We start from the raw sequence: 12352 nt of genomic DNA, 5'->3' as shown, positions 1-12352 counted from the left end.
GGAGCATCTCCAGGGACAAACCCCTGGGACACAAAGTCCTCCCAAAGGTCCCACAGAACAGACCAACAGCCCGGAGGGAAAGGCAGGATGAGCCTCTCCAACCCCCCATCCCAGCAGGAATTCCCAAGGACACCCCATCTCCCAGCCCTGGAATTCCTTCGGGAGCAAAAACCAAACACCAACAACCCCCTCCCCGAGCACGACCTGGGAAATCACAGGAAAAGGGAGAGAAGGGAGGGGAAAAAAAGGGGAAAACCCCCAAAATTCCCAGTTCCAGAGGAGGGTCAGACACATTCCAGGCCTCCCAGGGAGCGTTTTCTACGGATCTGATCCCAACTTTGCTGCTCCTGAGGATCCACTGGAATCCTCAGGACACACCAGCCTTGCAGCCACCTTGGATCACTCCCCCACAACGCCTGGGAATCCTTTTCTCCCAGCAGGACATGGAATGTTCCCCTGGGAAGTCGCTGTTTGACCTGAGCTTGTTTCCCAGTTCTGCCACAAGTGGCTTTTTTCTTTCCCCCCCCCCTAAAAAAAACTCCTGGGGCACGGAGCCAGAGGGGAAATAACCTGGGAAAAGTCCTTAAAAATGGAGACACAAATTAACAAAATCCATCTCTGAGGCATGGAGTGCCATCCCTGTGTCCAGGGGTGACAACAATCCATGGAAAACACGACCTGCACACAAAGTTCATGACCCTGTCGTGCAGATATCCAAAAAAAATGAACTTTAAGGCGCCAAATTCGGGACTGATCTTGGATTTTAGAGGCTGAACCGACGCCAGGGCAGCGGGACAACGCCACAGGTTGGAAAACTGGGTGGGATCCAGGTGGGATCCACCTGGATAAGCACGGATCCAGGTTCTGCCAGGTGCAGGGGGCACGAGGCAGGAGGGCAGGGAGGGCTGGGGGGTCCCTGGGGCGGCTCAGGCCGTGCCTGGGGCTCCGGATCCCGGGAAAAGAGGAGCCCCGGGAGCGGCGGGGCCGAGGCTCCCGGCTCCATCCCCGCTCCCGGCGGGAATGCCGGCCCGGCCCGGCCCTCCAAGGGTTAAGTGCTGCCATTTCGGTGCCATTCCCGATGTGTCCATTAAGGGTGTTACATAACAAAATGGCAGCGCTTAACCCTTCCCTGGCCGCGCTCCCGCCGCTGCTGCTTCCCGGGATCTGCCTCGGGCCGGGATCCCCCCCCCCCCCCTCTGGAATTGTCTCCCCCTTCTCCCGGCTCCTCCAGGGAACACTGAGGCTGCTGGGGGCTGGGAAATCCTCGCCATTCCCAGGGATCAGAGCCCACGGGAGTCCCCTCCCGTGCCAGGAGCGGGAAGTTGTCCGGAGGGATGCACCGGCAGGGATTGGCAGCGCTGGGGAAAGAGGAAGGAAACAGAGGGGAAAACGTGGGATAACGTGAGAAAACGTGGGAAAAACGGAGCCTGGAGGAGCCTGGAGAGGCCACGGGGCCCCCACGTGGTGCTGGACTCCGAGGGGAGCTCGGGAAGCACTTCCAGCCCCAGGGATCTGCTGCTCCCTCCATCATCCATCCCGGGGGAAACACTTCCCAAAGGGAATGTCTGGAGATGGGGCTGAGCTCCTGCACCAGGGACCCGGGAGAAACACTTCCCAAAGGGAATGTCTGGAGACGGGGCTGAGCTCCTGCACCAGGGACCCGGGGGAAACACTTCCCAAAGGGAATGTCTGGAGATGGGGCTGAGCTCCTGCACCAGGGACCCGGGAGAAACACTTCCCAAAGGGAATGTCTGGAGATGGGGCTGAGCTCCTGCACCAGGGACCCGGGGGAAACACTTCCCAAAGGGAATGTCTGGAGACAGGGCTGAGCTCCTGCACCAGGGACACGGGGGAACCACTTCCCAAAGGGAATGTCTGGATACAGGGCTGAGCTCCTGCACCAGGGACACGGAGCTCGGGGCTGGACACAGAGCTCGGGGTCAGGCCAGGAACGGGAATCTGGGAGCTGGAATCTGGGAGCTGGAATCTGGGAGCTGGAATCCCACTGAGCTCGGAGTGACCTCCCAGCTTCCCACAGATCCCTGTGCACTCACCCTCCAGCTCCCTGGGCAGGGACAGGAGCATCCCAAAGTGCTACTAGAGACGGAGCTGGAAAAGTGGGAAAAGCTGCTGCCTGGACAAACCATCACTTGCCTGATTTTTGTAAAACTCTGAGGCCACTGAGGCGAGGGGAAGGGACGGAAACTACGGGAGAATTTCGCTGATTTTGTCGGAATTTGGAGGAGTTTCCACTACCAGGGGGAAAATTCTAATAAAGCAATTAAAAATCTATTAAAATATGTTTTTTTTTCCCCCCTTAAATACTTTTCCTGGTGCTGCTGCTCCTCACTTTTGGAGGATCCAGCCTGGAAACAACCCCTGCCACAACCACAGGGGTTCCAGCTCCGGGATTCAGGGATGAGCTGCGGGGATGGAGCTGGTTCTTTGTCACCCCTGGGGATCCCCCTCCCCAGCAGAGGATTAAAATCCAAGTGGGTTTTGTTGAAGGACAAAGCCAGGAGCAGAAATTTCCCAGCCCTTCCTGCCAGGTGTGGATTTCTGCAGGCACACTGATATTAATTAATCATTAAAAACTATTTATTTGGGGCTCTCCAGAATAAAACCTTCTGCTTAAAGGGGGCCACGGCTTTGATTGCAACTTTTATTTACTGGGGGATTTTGATATTAAATATTCAATTTAAATATTCGATTTAAATATTAAACAATGGGCTGCAATCAAACTCTCTCCCCCCCCTCCCCAATTAATGTCTGATGTTTATTAAAGGAGGGATCCTGAGCTGGTTCATTGATTTTAATGTGGCCAAATTTGCATATTTAAATAGCCCCTCACAACCCCAACACCACGGGCTGGGCACGGGATAACAGGGGCAAAATTCCTTGGGATTCCTGGATTTTTTCACGGGATAACAGGGGCAAAATTCCTTGGGATTCCTGGATTTTTTTTGGAACTGGCTGCAGCCCCCTCTCCCAAAACAAAGATTCCTGTTCAATCCCACAGAAAAAATCACTGGACTTGGATTGTGGTAACAAGCTCAATGCACCAAAAAAAAAAAGGTATTTCTATATTTTATGTGCTTTTCTACAGCAGCACGAGGGGTTTGGGGGTGTTTCCAGGTGATAATTCCCCCAAAAAGAGCAGGTGGAGGAATTCCCATGATCCAAGCTGGATCCTCCTGCTGCTCCTGCCCCTTCACCTCTGGCTCAGGGCACCCAGGGAGGTGTTCCCAGGGTTCATTCCCCGTTTTTCGGTCCCCAGGATGGAATCCCTGGGCAGGATTTGGGTCACAAACAGCAACAGGAGGTGAGGTTGGAAGGGAAGTGAGGACCAGGAATGCTGAGCACTGACCCTGGAATGTCCTGAGCTGGGAGGGATCCACAGGGATCACCCCCCAGGAGTCTCCCCTCACCCCCTGCTCCAGCTGAACAATCCAAGTGCCCTCAGCTGCTCCTCATCCCCATTTTTTGGAGGGAAAAATCCCCCCCCCACGCAATGGATAAATCCCTAAATTCCTACTTAGAAAACTCTCCCTTTGACACCCCCTGGGCCAGGGGAGCCCCAGCACAGGACAGAGCTCGGCTGTTCCCTCCCTGAGCGTTGCCAGGGCTCCAAAATCCCTGCCTGGATTTCACTCCCATTCCCAGATTTCACTCCCATTCCCAGATTTCACTCCCGGGGGCCCAGGACACACAGGGAATGCCAGGGAAGAATTTCCCTGCTTGTTTTTGCTCCTCCTCTTGCCCCAGACCAACAACATGGAGCAGCTGCCGTGAAACCTCCCCGTGAAACCTCCCTGTCCCTCAGGAAACTCGGGAGATCTCCCTCCTTTGGAGCGTGAAACGCTCCGGGAAAAGGGAGTTTTGGGGAAGGCACAGAGCCGAGTTTGATCCTTCAAGGTGGGAGCTGCAGGTGCAGGACACAATTCCCCCCATCCCAGTGTTCCCAGGACTGGAATTCCAGGCCGTGCCGTGTCCCAGCCGCTCCCATCCCCCGGCATTCCCGGCTCCTACCTGGCAGGGCAGGTCATGGGTTCCCGCGGGGATCCCGACGGGGCCGAGCGGCACAGAGGGACGTGGCTGAGGATCCTGAGGGGAGAGAGAGGAGGGTCAGGACACTCTGGGGCAGGAACACCCCAAACACCCCGCTGGGACACTCATCCCACCCTCTGGAACCCACGGGAAGGAGGCAACCCTGGGATGGGGGTGGGTTCCTGGGATCAGGGTGAGTTCCTGGGATCAGGGTGGGCTCCCGGGATCAGGGTGGGCTCCCGGGATCAGGGGGGGCTCCCGGGATCAGGGGGGGCTCCCGGGATCAGGGTGGGCTCCCGGGATCAGGGTGGGTTCCCGGGATCAGGGTGGGCTCCCGGGATCACGGTGGGCTCCCGGGATCAGGGGGGGTTCCTGGGATCACGGTGGGCTCCCGGGATCAGGGGGGGTTCCCGGGATCAGGGGGGGCTCCCGGGATCAGGGGGGGCTCCCGGGATCAGGGGGGGCTCCTGGGATCAGGGTGGGCTCCTGGGATCAGGGTGGGGGTGCAGCCCCATAACTGGTGCCCAGTGGCTGCCCAAACTCCTCCCTGCCAGCTCGGCCTCCACCAGGGACTGAGTCACTTCCCCCCTCCCAAAGCTCCAGAGGGAATTTCCCTTCACCCCAAAGGCAGAGGAGCAGCTGCCCAGCCCCCAGTGCTCCTCCCTGGAGAGGGGGAAGGGCTGGGAAGGGTCACCCTGGGATGGATCCCTGAGGTCACCCTGTCCCCAGAGCCAGGACACCGTGCCCAGCACAGCTCCCCTCATTTCCTGTCTTAGGCAATCCCAAAAGGATTCCAAAGGTTCACCAAACTGCTACAAAAGTGTGGATACAGAAAGGGAGAGAATGGATCCGGGTCAGCATTCCAGAGGGCAGGTCTGGCTAATTATAGCTCATCCTATTATCCAATGCTTTTCTAATTAGGAGCCCACTGAAAACCTCGGTGGGGCTGGAAAAGCCCCTGGACAGGGCAGGGCACAATTCCATGGGCTCCTCCTGCATCCTGGACACGGACAAACCCTCCCTCAGGGACAGAGAGGCACACACAGCCCCCCCTCCATGGGCTGGGGGGTGCCAAGGACCACGGGAACTGGGAATTCTGGAACTATGGCACTGACACGGGAACTGGGAGCCCTGGAACTGGGAGCCCTGGAACTGGGAGCCCTGGCACTGGCACTGGGAGCCCTGAACTCCAGCACAGCCACAGGAATTGGAGATCTGGAGCAGAAGCTGCTGAGGGGGGGAGGGAAAGAGGGGGGAAATAAAAATCCAAATCAAAGTTAAAAAAGGGGGATTCTCCTGCCTGGCAGGGATCATCTCAAGGAGGGGACTGGGAAAGGTCCTGGTGGGAAGGGAGGATCCTGCAGGGAGCACAGGAGGTACCTCCAGCTCAGAGCCTGAGCTTCCCAAGGAGTTTTCCCTGGCTAAGCTGGGCAGTGCTCCCTGTGCCGGGGGGTCAGCAGGGATCGCTCCCTCCCAGACCAGATTCCCGCATTCCCGAGGCTCCATGAGCACAGGGCAGAACTCCCAGAGTGTCCCTGTCATGGGACCAAAATAGTTTTCCTCCTCCAGGGATCCGGAGGAGCCGTTTAACCCCTTGGGAGCCGCCGCTCCCGCTGACCCACATTCCGGGCCTGGAAGTTTCCAGAGGGAGCTCCCGGCTCCACGGCCTCTTCCAGCCCTGCCCAGGCCTCCTCCCCCCTCTCCAAGGTGGGAATTTGGAATTTAACAGGCTCGGTTTGCAGCTGAAGCAACCAAGGAAAACACACCAGCATCCAGAGGAAAAACAGCCCGGAGGATTCCTTTGGAAGCGGCGGCTCGGGGAAGCTGGGGATTAAACAGTTAATCCCTGGAAGCCAAAGCAGCAGCTCTTCCAGCAGAAAAGTGGCTGGGAAGCTTTGGGATGCACGAGCTGGAGCTGCAGGAAGCCCTGAGTGCAGGTCCTGGGTGTCCAAGGCCAGCCCTGTCCCCCCCCTGCAGGTCCTGCCCCGGCTCCCCCGGGAAAGCCAAGCCCTGGGAATCCTCTCCCTGCCCCTTGTTCCAGAGCCTGGAGGCTTCATTTCCGAGGATTTCTGGGTCTCATTCTCATCAGCAAACTTTTAAACCCCCCAGAAGTGAAACATTCCATGGATCCAGGACCCACTGGAGCAGGATCAGCTCCAGGCTCAGACCCTTCTCTGGCACTCCCAAGTTTCCCTCTTTTCTTTTTTTTTTTCTTTTTTTTTTCCCCCCCTTGAACTAATGCTGGAATTTCTACATCAGAACACCAGGGCTCTCGTTGCCACCAACATTCCCGACTCCCATCACCCAGAGGAACAATGATCCAGTAAAACCCAGCAGATTTACCCCCCAAAACAGGGGTTTAAAGCACCACATTTCCAGACCAACACAGGCTTGGGATTCTCCAAATCCTGCACAAACCCCCTCAGACAACCCAGGGAAGAGAACTTCTGCCCTTCCTGGGAATCTGAGCAAGCTGGTGAGCAGAAAATTCCCATTTCCACTCCAGTATTATCCCCTGGCTTTTGCTGTTGAACAGCTCCGGACACAGAGTTAAAAACTCCCAGGGGTTGGTTGGTCCAGGAGGAGAATTCCAAGAGTCAAACTGAGGGGTTTTAAGCAATGGACGCTCCAGAAATCCCAGATTCCTCCCTGCACACCTCCACAGGATTCCAGGAGGAGCCACTGGATAAGAGGGAAGCCCTGCAGGGCATGAACACGGAGTGGGAAAGCAATTCCCTGGAGTGGGAAAGCAATTCCCTGGAGTGGGAAAGCAATTCCCTGGAGTGGGAAAGCAATTCCCTGGAGTGGGAAAGCAATTCCCTGGAGTGGGAAAGCAATTCCCTGGGGATTCACGGGTCCTGATCCATCCTGTGCCACCCCCACTGGTGCTTCTCCCGATATCCAAGTGCCCAAAACTCCCGGAGGGATCTGCCCAGCCCTCCCTCAGCCTGAGCCTCTCCAGGTGCCACCTTGGAGGGAGGGGAAAAAAGCTCCTTCCAGGAGCTCCTTAATCCCGGGGCTCCCAGCAAATCCAACGGGTGACAAATTAAGAGTCTCTCCCACTCCCTCTGGAATTCCTGAGCCAGGGATAACAGCCATGGACAGCAGTTCTAATGAACCCCCTCTGGATTGATGGGATCAAGGGATCGATCCAGCCTCTGGTGACCGGGAGGGGCCGGAGGAGCAGGAGGGGCCGGGAGACTCCGGATCCTCCGCAGGGTTTGTGTGGGATGAGGTTGGACTCGCCCAAAAACACAGGGAAGGGGGGCACAGCACACAGGGAATGGCTTCCCACTGCCAGATGGGATAACTGGGAAGGCACTGGGGTGGTGAGGGCCTGGCACAGGTTATTCCACAGGTTATTCCACAGGGTTATTCCCAAGGCCAGGCTGGCACAACCTGGCACAGGGAAGGTGTCCCTGTGGACACTGGATGGGCTTTAAGGCCCTTCCAAGCCAAACCATCCCAGGATTCGGGGGATTTTTGGTCCCAGCTCAGCCACACAGCACTTCCCAAACCCCCCTCCTGTTTCCCTGGATCCCGGTGTCCCGAGGGATCCCTGACACCAGCCATGGCAAAACGAGGTTCATGGAATTCCCTCCTTAGTCTTCCTCACCACCGCACAGGAGGAAGTCCCCCCTGGGGTCCCAGCCAGCAGCATTCCCAGGTTTTTGTTCCCAGGCCATCCCTGTCCCTTAAGCCAGGCCTGGAAAAGCCCTGCCTGGCTGTTCCACTGCCCTGCCCGGGGCTCAGAGGGAATTCATTCATCCCTCCCTGGACACAAAGGAAGGAGGAAAAGCAGAGGGATGTTCAACATCCTGGACAGAAGCTCACGGGACAACCTTTTCCCACCACGGAATTCCCTGTGTGCCCTGAAAACAGGGCGCTTCCCACCTCGTATCCCACGAATAACTGATCCATTTGGCTTCTTCCCGACCATTCCCAAACTCTCCCACCATCAGCATTCCCAAAACACATCCAGACCTGCTGATACAACAACCCCAAGTTTCTCCTGGGGACCCCCCGTTGAACCCCCTGGAGCAGGGACAGTCCCTGCCCATTCCCAGTTTTCCAGGGATTACAAGATGTTAATTTGACCCTCCCAACTATCTCTAATTCTTTAATTACTAGGCACAGACAACCTGGATCAGTCCCACAAGGAGCAGCTCCCAGGTTTTTTGGGAATGCCTTCTCCTTCCCCTCGGGAAAAGCCGTCCCACGAGCCACAGTTGTCTCCCTTTTCCCCCAAAATGAAATAAAATAAATGGGATTTTAAAGAGGCCCAGGACACCAAACTCTGTCCCATTCTGAGGGTTAACCAAGGCATTACCATGGAATCCTGGAATGCCCTGGGTTGGAGGGACCTCAAAGCCCATCCAGGGACACCTCCCACTATCCCAGGCTGCTCCAACCCAGCCTTGGACACTCCCAGGGATGGGGCAGCCACAGCTCCTCCGGGAATCCTGGGCTGGAGCCTCCCTGGGAAGGGAGGTCCCTGCTCCTGGAGCCTCCCTGGGAAGGGAGGTCCCTGCTCCTGGAGCCTCCCTGGGAAGGGAGGTCCCTGCTCCTGGAGCATCCCCAGCTTTCCAGGAGCACAATCCACAGGTGGAATGAGCTCCTCTGGATCCTCCCACCCCAACACCATCCTGCTGAACGTGACACCAGCTCCACACCCTGCCACTGGAGAGGTGGAACTTCCACGTTTTCCAAGGAAACCCAGGGAATGTCAGGTCTCTGTTGGGGCTGGATCTCAGGGGGTGGCTCGGCTGTCCAGAGCCCTGATTCCCAGGGGATTTCCTGAGATCCTATTAAACATGAATGGCTCCAGCTCAGCTCCCCTAATTCTCCCAAGCATTCCCGAGCCCGGGATCACGAGGCTGGAGCAGCCAAGGAGCCCCCTGGGCACGGCTGCTCCTCACCCATACCAGGGAAACCAGCAGCAAAGGGAACCCTGGGATTCAATTCCTGCCTCGTTTCAGCACCTGGGAAGTCTCTGTAGGATAATCCAACCGGGGAAAAGCCCCTGCTGAGCATCCTCAGGGATATTTCCCCCCAGGAACAGCCCCAAAAGGACCTGGTTGGACCCCAGAGTGAAGGAGAGGGGTCACGACAGCCCCAGTTTCAGGACTCACTGAAAACTCAATCAAGGTTTTGGGTTTTTTTCCCCATTGAAAAGCTCCAAAATCAGACTTTTATCCCTTCAGCTCCAGCCCAGAGATCTCACCATGAACTCCTGTTTGTCTGGGGTGTTTAATGGGGAAGGGGGATCATAACCACCCAGCCTTCCAGCAAATGTGATGGAAAAGAAAATCCCAGCTTTCTGAGGCACCTCCTGAAGGGTTTTGTTCCCCGCTTTGCCAGAGCCCCGAGTTCAAACCCTGACTGCTGAAGAACTGGGAATGACGGGGTGGGAAGTGAGGGGAGGCTCAACCTCCCCCCCATTCCCTGCTGGAATGAGCCAGGACTCCAGTTCCTGCCACTTCATGGGATGCCAATACCAGGAATTCAGACAATGCCCGGCCTCCCTCACCCCTCTGTGCCTGGAAAACCACTCCAGGCACCAACCTGCTCACACACCCACCAACACCCAGCTGGAGACACTGGGAGATGCTTCTCCACCCCTGGAAGTGTCCAAGGCCAGGCTGGAGCAACCTGGCAGAGTGGGATTTGTCCCTGCCCGTGGCAGGGGGTGGCACTGGGTGGGATTTAACCCCCTTCCAAACCCAACCATTCCAGGATTCCACTCCCAGGTGAAGGGGTGCCACAGGGACGCAGAGACCGAAGGAAACACAGGAAAGGATCCTAAAAAAGAGGATCCCAAGGAAGCCTTTGCACCTCTCCATCACCCCAGAGCACAGGAACAAGCACCATGTCCATAAATAAAGGGCCAAACTCGCCCTTGGGGGTTTTAAGGGCAAAAATCTAAACCCAGCAGCAGGTGGGGACAGCCCAATGGAACCACCTGGAAACCAGAATTCCAAGGAAAAACGCAAGCCAAAGGCTGTCCTGGAGCTTCTGAGCCCCACCTTCTCCTCTTTGACACTTATTTTGGCAGAACTGGGAAGAATTCCCACGTGCCATTCCCCAAAAAAACTCAGCCACATCACACTTCCCATCCTGGTCCCTCGCGACCCCTCGAGCGGGAGCAGCTTCCCACAGACCCCACGTTTTTCTTCCCCTCAGCCTAAAAATGGATCTCTCCCGCATTTTTTTCCAGACACCACAGTCCCCAGGAACATTTGGAGTGAAGAAAAAAAACAAACAAACAAACCCCACAACACCCAGAGCAGACAGTCCCTCGTTACCCAGGTTATTAAGAGGAAAAGGCCACAAATTGGAAGTGCAGGAGTGCCTGGAGCAGGGCTGGGAGGTTCCCATTGTCACAGGGACAGAAAAACCTCCACAACCACCACTCAGCTTCCCTTTTAATTTTGCAGCAAGGGCTCAGCGTGAGGGTTTCCACCCCAAAGGGGGAAGGGGCACGGCCACGTGTTCCCCTCCCCAGTTTTTTGTGGGCAAAGCAAACGAGGGGCTGGAGTGTCACAGGTGAGTGGAGCCCGGGGAGGAGCTCAGGATAAAACAAAATAACAAAAAAAGCCTTTGACCCCAAAGATTTGGGGGGTTTTAAATGCATTTAGTGCCCTTTAGTGGCTCCTGCCAGTGAGGGATATCCATGCATCCCACCTGGAAGTTTGGGGGTCGAAACGTGCCCCAAACCCCCCAAGTTTGGGGGGCAAAAGGGCATTTTCCAGGCACAGGTTACACACAAAGGGAAAGCTCCACCCAAAGAGCAAAGCTGAGCCTTGCTGGCCCCCCTGGACTCTCCTCTCCTTGCCCAGTTTTGTGCCAGATATCGGGAATTTTGGATGGTTGGGGACCGGCCAAGGACTCCACCATTTCCAGAGGTATCCCTGGAGGTGGGAGGTGACCCCAAACGTGGCCTCATCACACCCCAAGGAACTTTGGGCTTGGTTTTTAAACCCTTCCAGCACCACCCCAGGAATGCCAGGAGTGGATTCCCCTCATCCCAAGCATCATTCCCTCTCTTTGCCCCCTCCAGCAGCGGAGCAGAGGTGGCTCAGGAAGGAGAGGGGATGTTGGATCCCTATGGAGGGAGCAGGAGAAGCAGCAAACAGAAGTTCCAGCCCAAGTTCCTCCCACAATTCCAGATCCTCTGGCAGCACAGGGATAACTCCAGCTCCCACCTGAGGTCCCTGAGAGGACCAAAGGCTGGATCTACAGATGGGTGTGGGAATAAGGGATCCAAACCCTTCCCCTGCCGTGCACAAACCTCACCAACATCCCAGAGCACAGCAGCACTGCCTGAACTGGAACCAGCTGGAGCTGAGGGGAGTTGGACTCTGCTCCCAGGGAACAACAGGACAAGAGGGAACGGCCTCAAGCTGTGCCAGGGGAGGTCCAGGTTGGACACCAGGAGGGATTTCCTCATGGAAAGGGTGGTCAGGTGAGGTTTGGAGTCCCCACCCCTGGAGGTGCCCAAGGAAGGACTGGAGGTGGCTCTCAGTGCTCTGGGCTGGGGGACAAGGACTCCACGATCCCGGAGGCCTTTCCCAACGCCAGTGATCCCAGGCTGGCTGGAAGCTGCTCCACACAGGGCTGTCAGGGTGTAATTAGTGCAGAAAGTCGTCTGGCAGCTGGATGGGCTCCAGCCCTGACACACGGACACTGCCTCACACCCCAGCACTGTTGCATCATCACCCACCCAGGAACCTCCTCACGGGGCTGCCAGGGCTGGGAGCAGCTGCTCCTCTGAGCTTCCCCTGGGAGCAGAGGGAATCACAGTCACCTGCCTGAGTCCTGCCGGGCACTGAGTCCCCTGGGAGGGGCAGGGGGGCACTGAGTCCCCTCAGAGGGGCAGGGGGGCACTGAGTCCCCTCAGAGGGGCAGGGGGGCACTGAGTCCCCTCAGAGGGGCAGGGGGGCACTGAGTCCCCTCAGAGGGGCAGGGGGGCACTGAGTCCCCTCAGAGGGGCAGGGGGGCACTGAGTCCCCTCAGAGGGGCAGGGGGGCACTGAGTCCCCTCGGAGGGGCAGGGGGGCACTGAGTCCCCTCGGAGGGGCAGGGGGGCACTGAGTCCCCCCAGAGGGGCAGGGGGGCACTGAGTCCCCTGGGAGGGGCAGGGGGGCACTGAGTCCCCTCGGAGGGGCAGGGGGGCACTGAGTCCCCTCAGAGGGGCAGCTCCCCCTGCCCAGGGGACGCTCAGCAAGGGGGTTGTTCCTTCCCAGCACAGAACTCGGCGCTTCCCACACCCGGAGCTCACCCAGAGCATCCCACTGGGGAGGGAC

The 12352-nt window shown here is 57.4% G+C and overlaps 1 protein-coding gene across 3 annotated transcripts in view; it reads right to left on the bottom strand.

Moving 5' to 3' along the window:
* GATAD2A (GATA zinc finger domain containing 2A) overlaps nucleotides 1–12352 on the bottom strand; it is a 49931-nt gene that overhangs the window by 21623 nt on the left and 15956 nt on the right. For all 3 annotated transcript variants that reach the window (XM_064637558.1, XM_064637560.1, XM_064637559.1), the window contains exon 2: nucleotides 4030–4104. The gene's annotated coding sequence lies outside the window, so the exon portion shown is untranslated. The remainder of the gene's footprint in view (nucleotides 1–4029; nucleotides 4105–12352) is intronic.

The sequence above is a fragment of the Pseudopipra pipra genome, chromosome 27 (assembly GCF_036250125.1).
Source record: "Pseudopipra pipra isolate bDixPip1 chromosome 27, bDixPip1.hap1, whole genome shotgun sequence".
Lineage (NCBI taxonomy): Eukaryota > Metazoa > Chordata > Aves > Passeriformes > Pipridae > Pseudopipra > Pseudopipra pipra.
This window is presented reverse-complemented; position numbering and strand designations above follow the sequence as displayed.